This window comes from Lacerta agilis, chromosome 13 (genome assembly GCF_009819535.1).
Source record: "Lacerta agilis isolate rLacAgi1 chromosome 13, rLacAgi1.pri, whole genome shotgun sequence".
NCBI classification, from domain to species: Eukaryota; Metazoa; Chordata; class Lepidosauria; order Squamata; family Lacertidae; genus Lacerta; species Lacerta agilis.
The window spans coordinates 17,383,750-17,393,028 of record NC_046324.1 but is presented as its reverse complement, the minus strand read 5'-3'; positions in this window follow the sequence as shown (position 1 = coordinate 17,393,028).

The following is a 9,279-nucleotide window of genomic DNA, read 5'->3' as shown; positions in this document are numbered from 1 at the left end:
ACAAGGTGGAAGGTTGCCGCCTAGATTCTTGCGAGATTCCTAGAAGCATTTGTTTTCATTATTATTATTCATTTTCATAACAAATCTAACAAAGAAAGAAAAGAAAAATAGAGGTGGAACGGAAGGGGGGGAGGACTCCATAGGCTCACCTTGTGAATAGATTAGCCATCAATACATCCATCTTTGTTTATATGAAATAATTGATATTTATTCACTACAGTTCCCAGGATTCTTGGGGTGGGAAGCCATGTGCTTTCAATGAATGGTTTCCTCAGAATTCAAACATGAATGGGATTTGAGGCCCATTGTATTTCCCAGGGAATGGGGGGAAATGGATGTGAATTCCTCCAGCCCCCCCTTCTCTTGGAAATGAGCAGCGCTGACAGGTCACCAAACCAATTATTCAGCGCTCACAGATCACTAAGCTGGCTAGAGAAAGACATCTCGATAAATTCCCGTTTGCCCAGAAAAAGGAGGGCGCCGGCTGTCCTTCCGAAGCTGTCCTGCTTCTTTACGCGCCCATTAAATGTGGATTAAATCTAGTTACTTTCCCAGATATTTCACTCTCCCACCCACCCGCCGTTTTAATGTTCAGGAATAGAGTGGCTGGGAGGGTAAAACCCAGCCAGATAAATGTAATGTGCGCTATTACTTTGATAAATGAAAGCGAGCAAGCGCGTGGCAAGCCGGGAGCTGCAGAGCCACAAAGATACAGTCTTTGGGAAGCTGAGGCACTGGTTCCACTTTCCACACATTCAAGGTGCTGAATGCGGCCCTCCAGGCCTCCCTATCTGGACCTCAGGCCTCCTCCCCCACCCCCCAGTGACTTCCCTTTGCCTCAAGCCACACCACTGCTTCGCACCCCAAACGTTTTTGCCCGGCTGGAATGTGCCCTTGAACTAATGCCTCTCACTGGTCAGGACAGAAGATACAAACATGTCTGTGTAGAAACTAGCTTACTTTTTACATTCATTGCTCCACCTTCAGCTGGACAACTCAGTCAGTTGGAGCATGGTGCTGATAACGCCAAGGTTGCAGGTTCAATCACCATATGGGACAGACGGATATTCCTCCATTGCAGGGGGTTGGACTAGATGACCCTTGGTGTCCCTCTCAACTCCTTGATTCTGCTTCTAAGATGATGCATGGAGCCTGCAAGTTTCAGCCTGGCAGCAGCAGCAGGCCGCAAATTATAGCATAGACATGCTGGGGGGGGGTCTGCCCTCATTTGCTCCTCTCTCCCAATCAACCTCAGCCTCCAGGACCCACCCCAGGACATCATTTAATGCATGTATTAAAGAAAACATAACAGACATCACCAGAAGCGTCTCCACCCCCATCGTTCAGCCCGTACTCTGAGGTCCAGCTCCGAGGGCCTTCTGGCGGTTCCCTCCCTGCGAGAAGTGAGGTTACAGGGAACCAGGCAGAGGGCCTTCTCAGTAGTGGCACCCGCCCTGTGGAACGCCCTCCCATCAGATGTCACGGAGATAAACAACTGTCTGACTTTTAGAAGACATCTGAAAACAGCACTGTTTACGGAATTTTTTTTAATGTTGATGTTTTATTGTGTTTTTAATATTCTGTTGGGAGCTGCCCAGAGTGGCTGGAGAAACCCAGCCAGATGGGCAGGGTGTAAATAAATTATTATTATTATTATTATTATTATTATTATTATTATTATTATGATGATGATGTTTGGGTCCTGACCTGGCATCCCTGTTGCCAAGTGTAAGGATATACATCAGACTTCACCGACCTGGGCTGGATCTACATTGATCTTCTAAACCTTATTAAATATAAGTTCTATAACACTTAATGGCATTTTCCATTGCCGGTGGCTTGCTGCTCTGCAGTGCCCTCTGGTGTCACATTTTAATAGTGCATTTTAACGTTATAAATGGCGAGTGTAGATTCGACCCCTGGTGCCCTCCAGATTGTTGTTGTTGTTCAGTCGTTCAGTCATGTCCGACTCTTCGTGACCCCATGGACCAGAGCACGCCAGGCACGCCTATCCTTCACTGCCTCTCGCAGTTTGGCCAAACTCATGTTAGTAGCTTCGAGAACACTGTCCAACCATCTCATCCTCTGTCGTCCCCTTCTGCTTGTGCCCTCCATCTTTCCCAACATCAGGGTCTTTTCTGCCATCATCTCAAGCCATCACAGCTGCCCTACCTTATGCAGGAGTTCCACATCACTTATTCCTGAACTGCATGTGCCCCCTGGGACACTTCCCAGAATCCCCTGCATCATGTAGGTGTTCCGCCATCATTCATGGACCGTGTGCCTCCTGGAACGCTTCCCAGAATCCCCTGCCTTGTGCAGAAATTCCACGGCAGACAAGCCACGATTCCTCTGCAGAGAACTTGGTGCGGATTCCGTGAGACTGGAAAGTTCAGGAAATCGCTGCCTTAAACAGTTGTGCCACCTGGCAGCCGTGAGTGGGATTAATTTTCTGACAGCATCACAGGCCCCCGTCTTAATCAGACCATGGATGCCAACTCATGGGAGAAACAGCCAGAACTCTTGGACATGGAGAGCAAAGCCATTGCTATCCAAAACTCCTCAGGCTTCTCACAGGGAAGAATTTCCAACACAAATAAACTAGCAATTTTTTGTGATTTTATTTTATTTTTCACATGAGGGAATGCCTGCCAAGACTGCTCAAAATCTTTCTTCCACTTCCACTTCCCTCCCACCCCCACCCCGTTTTTGTTCCAGCAGAATGCATGCATTAAAGAAAACAAAACAGACAGGGCTTGATTGAGTTTGATTTGCTTTTAATAAGGAGATAAGGGGAGAAGGGGAGAACAGCAGAAGCCCAGCTAAAGCGTTCCCAAAAGTACAAGCTGCTTTCTGGGAAGAGTGGGAACCTAATTCTCCAAAGTAGCAGATGAGGAGATTAACCTGTTCCTGAAGCGTATCACTTCACTTTGTCCATATTCTCATATATTTTGAATTGCCTGAACATGTCAGGGAGAAGCGTTCTGCTCTTCTCCCTGAGAGGCTCCTTTTCTACTGCAGGGAAATGATTTTGTTGCCGTATTTTGAAGCGAGGGCTTCCTCCTTCCACCCCCTCCCACCTGAAGTAGTTTAGCCCTGACACAAGTTTACCAACTCAGGCCTCAAAGTACATGTTATATAGAATATGGCAATAGACTCCCTTATGGTACCACTCCAGACTGCAGCTGGGGAGAAGCTCAAGGAATGCAAATTCCCTGCATGCAGAAGATAAGCAGGTCAAGGAGAGAGGTGGCTCAACTGGAACCCTTTTCCAGGATAACTTGGGTATTGTGCATGTGATGATGATGATGATGATGATAATGATAATAATAATAATAATAATAATAATAATAATAATAATAATAATACCCTACCCATCTGGCTGGGTTGCCCCAGCCACTGTGGACAGTATATAAGAACATAATAAAACATTGCACATTAAAAAGCTTCCTTATACAGATGTCTTCTAAAGGTTATATAGCTACTCATTTCGACATCTGATGGGAAAACCAAGTTTGTTAAATGTGCTGGAAACTGTAGTTCTCTAAGGGCAAACTACAGCTCCCATGGTTCTTTAGGAAAAATAATGTCCCTTAATGTACAGATTCAGCCATCAGGATTCAATATTAGACCGTGGAGAAAGGGTACTACTAAAATTAGCCATGCGGTTCTCGCCCCAGTACCTTCCTGCCCCCACAAGCAGAGCTTTAGTTATCAGACCTTGGGAAACTAATTTGCAGTTCTTTGGCCTGAGCTTCATACCCGCCTTTTATTTATTTCCCCCATTCCAGCCTGCATCACTCTTGCCTGCCCAGGTCTCGGCAGCTGAGCTGACTCCCAGGGTGGTTTCAGAACAGAGGAAGGGATGAGGAAGGGTGTGCTGCAGAAATCTATTTTATTTATTGCAAGCCTCCAGCTTCGTAGCAGCAGCCCGACTTCTCCAAAATAAAAGGCTGCCGTGCCGCACTTAAAGGCAGCTCGGCAAGTGATTAAAAAAAAAAAATACTAGACTTTCTTTCCTTTTTAAAAAAAGTTTGAGGCCTCTAGCAAGACAGGTTCCCAAGGTGGGTTGGCAAAATATCTCCAGTAATTTTCAGCTCGGAGCTCCATGGTCCCCGGGTAATTAAATAATGGGTCCTTCCTCAGTGCTTGAGAAACTCACACGCACAGAGAAAGCCGCAAAATTGCCACTGCAGAAACTCAGGCTAATCGCACCTTGGAGAAAGTAGTGTTCCATCAGCAATAGAGAGAGGGCCACAAGATGACTGAAGGAAGAAAACCCTGAGGGGGAACAGAAAGAGGGGATCTCAAAGCTGCACCAGTAGCACCTGCCAGCACCTCATATGATCTCAGTAAATGTCGCCTCAAAAATCTGCAATGTTCAGGGCCTTTATTTCAGGTGGAACTTGCAGCTCAGTTACGACACCTCTGGGGGGGGCACCATTGTCATCCTGTCCTTTGGAAATGTCAAAACAAAATAAAAAATAAAAAAAAATCCTTCCAGTAGCACCTTGGAGACCAACTAAGTTTGTTCTTGGTATACAAACTTACCAAGAACAAACTTACTGTACAGTGGTGCCCCGCTAGACAAAAATAATTCGTCCTGCGAAAATTTTCGTCTACTGGGTTTTTCGTCTAGCGAAGCGGCAATGACAGCCGCGCTCCGCTAAACGGGGGGAGAAAAAGACGAATTTTTTTTCGTCTTGCGAAGCAGCCCCATTGACTTTTTCGTCTTGCGGGGCAGCTTCCGCTAGACGCATGCCGTTCGTCTAGCGAGTTTTTCGTCTAGCGAGGCATTGGTCTAGCGGGGCACCACTGTATATTCTGGCATATAAAACTACTTTTTAATCCAGGAAAATCTTCTCAAAAGTCGGGGGTCGTCTTATACGCCGGGTGGAGAATCTGCGGTCGAGTATATCTCAAACTCTATATTTTAACTGGGAATGTTGGGGGTCGTCTTATACGCCCAGTCGTCTCATACGCTGGAAAATACGGTAGTTGGTCTCTAAGGTTCTACTGGAAGGATTTTTTATTTATTTATTTTTTTGTTTTGACTATGGCAGACCAACACAGCTACCTACCTGTAACTGGAACTTAGAAAATGTGTTGTTGTTGTTTTTGCCAAACACAAGAAGAAAAGTTTGAATGCCTCATCTATAGTTGTATAAATCATTTAATGTGTCACTACGAATGGAAGTCATTAAAACTGCAGTTGCGAACCAGGAACGGGTGGGGGAGGCAGTTAAACGACTTCCCCCAAATCCCAAGTCCCCACCACAACCTCTAAGGCCAATATTGACCCAGGCACCACACATACACAACAGCAAAGAAGCTCAGAAAAGTAGTCTATGAAACTGTGGCAGTAAGTGGATACCATGTGTCGTACTGTTTCCTCCAACTATCCAATATAGAATCAAATATTCACCAAAATTCAATGGTTTGACCCATTTCCTTGGTTCCAATGGCTAATGAATCCTCTGGAAGAGGGGAATCCGGGTAGTCCCTGAGGCACAGTCAGGTACACAGCATCCCTCCCTTGAGGGAGGGAAACAATGGACATCTGATGATGCGTTTGCCAAGGCCAGGAGTTCCCAAAGCCCATCCTCAGGAAGGCTGGAGGGCAAGGATATGCATGGATATGTTTGTTGTTCTTTGGGTGGTGGGTACTTAAGGTGTCTGGGACTAAATCTGATAAGAGGAGCAGGTTGATGAACTTGGGTGACCTCAACATCCCTCTCACTCTTTGACATGTTGCTGATGTATCAGTGATGTATCAATGATGCTCCTGGAAAGGTATTATGGGAAGGGGGGAAGGTCTTAAAAGAGCATGTAACCTATGTTCAGGGTTCTTACTCCGTGTGGGAACCTGTTGCGCAACAATAGAGATTGTGGTCTACTGACCGCTGTTTTGCGCCAAATTACTTGGCTGGAACTTCCTTCTTTTACTGATCGCATAGACCTGTGGGCGGACTTGCACCCCGACGAGCTGGGCTGCTGAGTAGTCCCTCACCCCAGAATTTTTCCTTATCACAATATAAGGGATTGTTATTTTGACTGGAGCATAATGGAAATTATAAGATGTTGGAACGCAGAAATAAAATAAACCATCAAGCCATCAATTCTAGCACCTAAATTGTATAATTTGGCATCTCAATGATTGGTATTACTCATTGTATTATAATTTGGCGTTGTTATAATGAGGCTATTATTGGATTGTTGTAATTGAAAACTAATAGAAATTATTATCAAAAATAAAATGTGGGGTTTTGGGGCTGGGGGATTATTGGGTTTTTGTTTTTATTTTGATAATATATTTTTGTGGTTTTAATATTTTGATTTTGTTCTGTGAACCACCCCGAGACCTCTGGGTATAGGGTGGTATAAAAATTCAATAAATTATAATAAGAGAACAAGAGAAGTGTTCGCGGTGAGTTTCGGCACCTCTTTTTCTAGAAAAAGAGTACTGACACCGTTTTGTGTCCCTGTCCACTTTTCTGCTCTCTCAGCCATTTTATGCTATGCCACACACCCCACGGAAGCCATTAGGTGAGCGTCACCCACACATCCTCAAAATGCCAAACATTATCCGCTGGCCCGAAAAGTTTGGTGACCTCTGCTACAGGGAGAGCTGTGAATCAAAGAATGTAAAAAGGTCCATCTAGCCCCAAATCCTGCTTCACATAATAACCAACCAGATGCCTCTAGCAAGCCCACAAGTAGACAGTGAGTGCAATAACACTCCCTTATTGTTGACTCTACACATGCACACACACACACACACGGTTGGTAGGCAATCTTCAATTCCAGGGTTTCCCAAACTTGAGCCTCCAGCTGTTTTTGGACTACAACTCCCATCATCCCTACCTAGCAGGACCAGTAGTCAGGGATGATGGGACTTGTAGTCCAAAAAAATGCTAGAGACCCAAGATGGGGAAACTTATTCCTTCTGAATAAGAAGGTTCTCTTTACGTATTACGGTGAGCAGCTGCTAATAGCCCTTCTCCTTCTCCACAAATTTATTCAAGCTCCTTTTAAACCCATCTAAACTTGCGGTTGTGACCATGTCTCGGGTCACGAGCAACATTAAAGGCACTTAAAAGTATCAGTATGATGCCAGATGAAAAGCTAAGATGCTCCTATCTTAGGAACTCTAAAATGTCATTAAAAAATCAATCCTAAAAGAATGAAATGGCAATGTCTCTGAACAGGCTAAGCAACTTTTTTAAAATTGCTCTCTCTCTCTCTACATACACACACACACACACACACACACACATATATATATGTTGCAGAAAATAACAACACAGTGGAACCTTGGTTCTCAAACAGCTTAGTTGATGAACAAATCAGCTCCCGAATGCAGAAAACCTGGAAGTGTTCCAGTTTTTGAACGGTTTTCGGAAGCCGAACGTCCAACGCAGCTTCAGCTTGAGTGCAGGAAGCTCCTGCAGCCAATCAGAAGCTGTGCCTTGGTTTTAGAATGTTTCGGGAACTTCTGGAACAGATTAAGTTCGAGAACCAAGGTACCACTGTATATGACAATCCAGTGTCCATTGACAAACACCAGATTTAGCGTAAAACAAAGAAAAGTAATGGGTTGTATCATTAGTCCTATTCAGAGTAGACACGTTGAAATTTATGGATGAACTTAGGCCATATTCACAATGTACATTAAACCAGAGCCTAGGGCTTGCCAATCGGAAGGTTGGTGGTTCAAATCCCCGCGACGGGGTGAGCTCCCGTTGCTCGGTCCCAGCTCCTGCCTACCTAGCAGTTCGAAAGCACATCAGTGCAAGTAGATAAATAGGGACCGCTCCGGCAGGAAGGTAAACGGTGTTTCTGCGCGCCGCTCTGGTTCACTGGCCACGTGACCCGGAAGCTGTCTGTGGACAAACGCCAGCTCCCTCGGCCAATAAAGCGAGATGAGCGCCGCAACCCGAGTTGTCCGCAACTGGACCTAATAGTCAGGGGTCCCTTTAACTTTACAGCCAATGACAGATGGAGCCCAATGCTTCTAGATTTGTCCCCAACCTTTTCACTGTGGAGTTCTGCAAGGGCAACATTGAGAGTGAGGAGAAGGAAGTAGAGTCTTGACAGCCAGGGGAACCCCCTGAACTGGATGTAGTAAGGCAGGCAGGTGGGAGCTGGCAAGCCGAGGCTGGGGGGCAATACCCCATTTGCCCTAATTAGTTCAGGTTCCTGTCTGCTCCCCCACCTCTTCCAAGTTAAGAGAACTCACTGAAGTCATCTTTGCAAAGGCCTCTAAAATTCCCTGTACAGGTGAAACTCGAAAAATTAGAATATCGTGGAAAGGTTCATTTCTTTCAGTAATTCAACTTAAGAGGTGAAACTGATATGTGAGATAGACTCATGACATGCAAAGCGAGATATGTCAAGCCTTTGCTTGTTATAATTGTGATGATTTTGGCGCGCAGCTGATGAAAACCCCAAAGTTGAGATTGTTAATTTTGGGTTATCATCAGCTGTACGCCATAATAATCACAATTATAACAAATAAAGGCTTGACATATCTCGCTTTGCATGCCATGAGTCTATCTCATATACAGTGGTGCCTCGCAAGACGAAATTAATTCTTTCCGCGAGTCGTTTCGTTTGCGAAAGATTCGTCTTGCGAAGCACGGTTTCCCATAGGAATGCATTGAAATTTAATTCCCATAGGAATGCTTTGAAATTTTCGTCTTGCGAAGCACGACCATAGAAAAATTCGTCTTGCGAGTCACCTAAAAAATCGCAAAACCCTTTTGTCTAGCGAGTTTTTCGTTGCGTGAGGCATTCGTCTTGCGAGGTACCACTGTATTAAACTCCAGTAGCTAATGAAAACAATTGCTTGCGTAAATTGACTTTTCCACGATATTCTATTTTTTCGAGTTTCACCTGTATTCTAGAGCAAACAAATACATGGGAAATCAAGTCACAGAGAGGGCAAAACAGAAGGCACTAAATCTGGAACTGTTGCTAGAGTTGCAAGTGTATCGAACCTCCTCCAACCCTATAAATTTTGCAGTCCAAATATATTACAGTTTGCTTCCACGATCCAAGTGTAGAGGAGGTATCTCTTTGTCATCTGTGAAATGGAATTTTGAATTTTGTTAAAACATTTATATTTGAATTGCGGAAGAATGATATTTTTAAATATTTTTTGCTATTTCCATTGAGTACCACAATATTGCCTTACGATGGGCTACTAAGGAGTTGGGGAACCACCAGTGAGATCTAAAGTCTTCTCCCTGGCAACTTCAGCCCATCATCTGCTCCTAA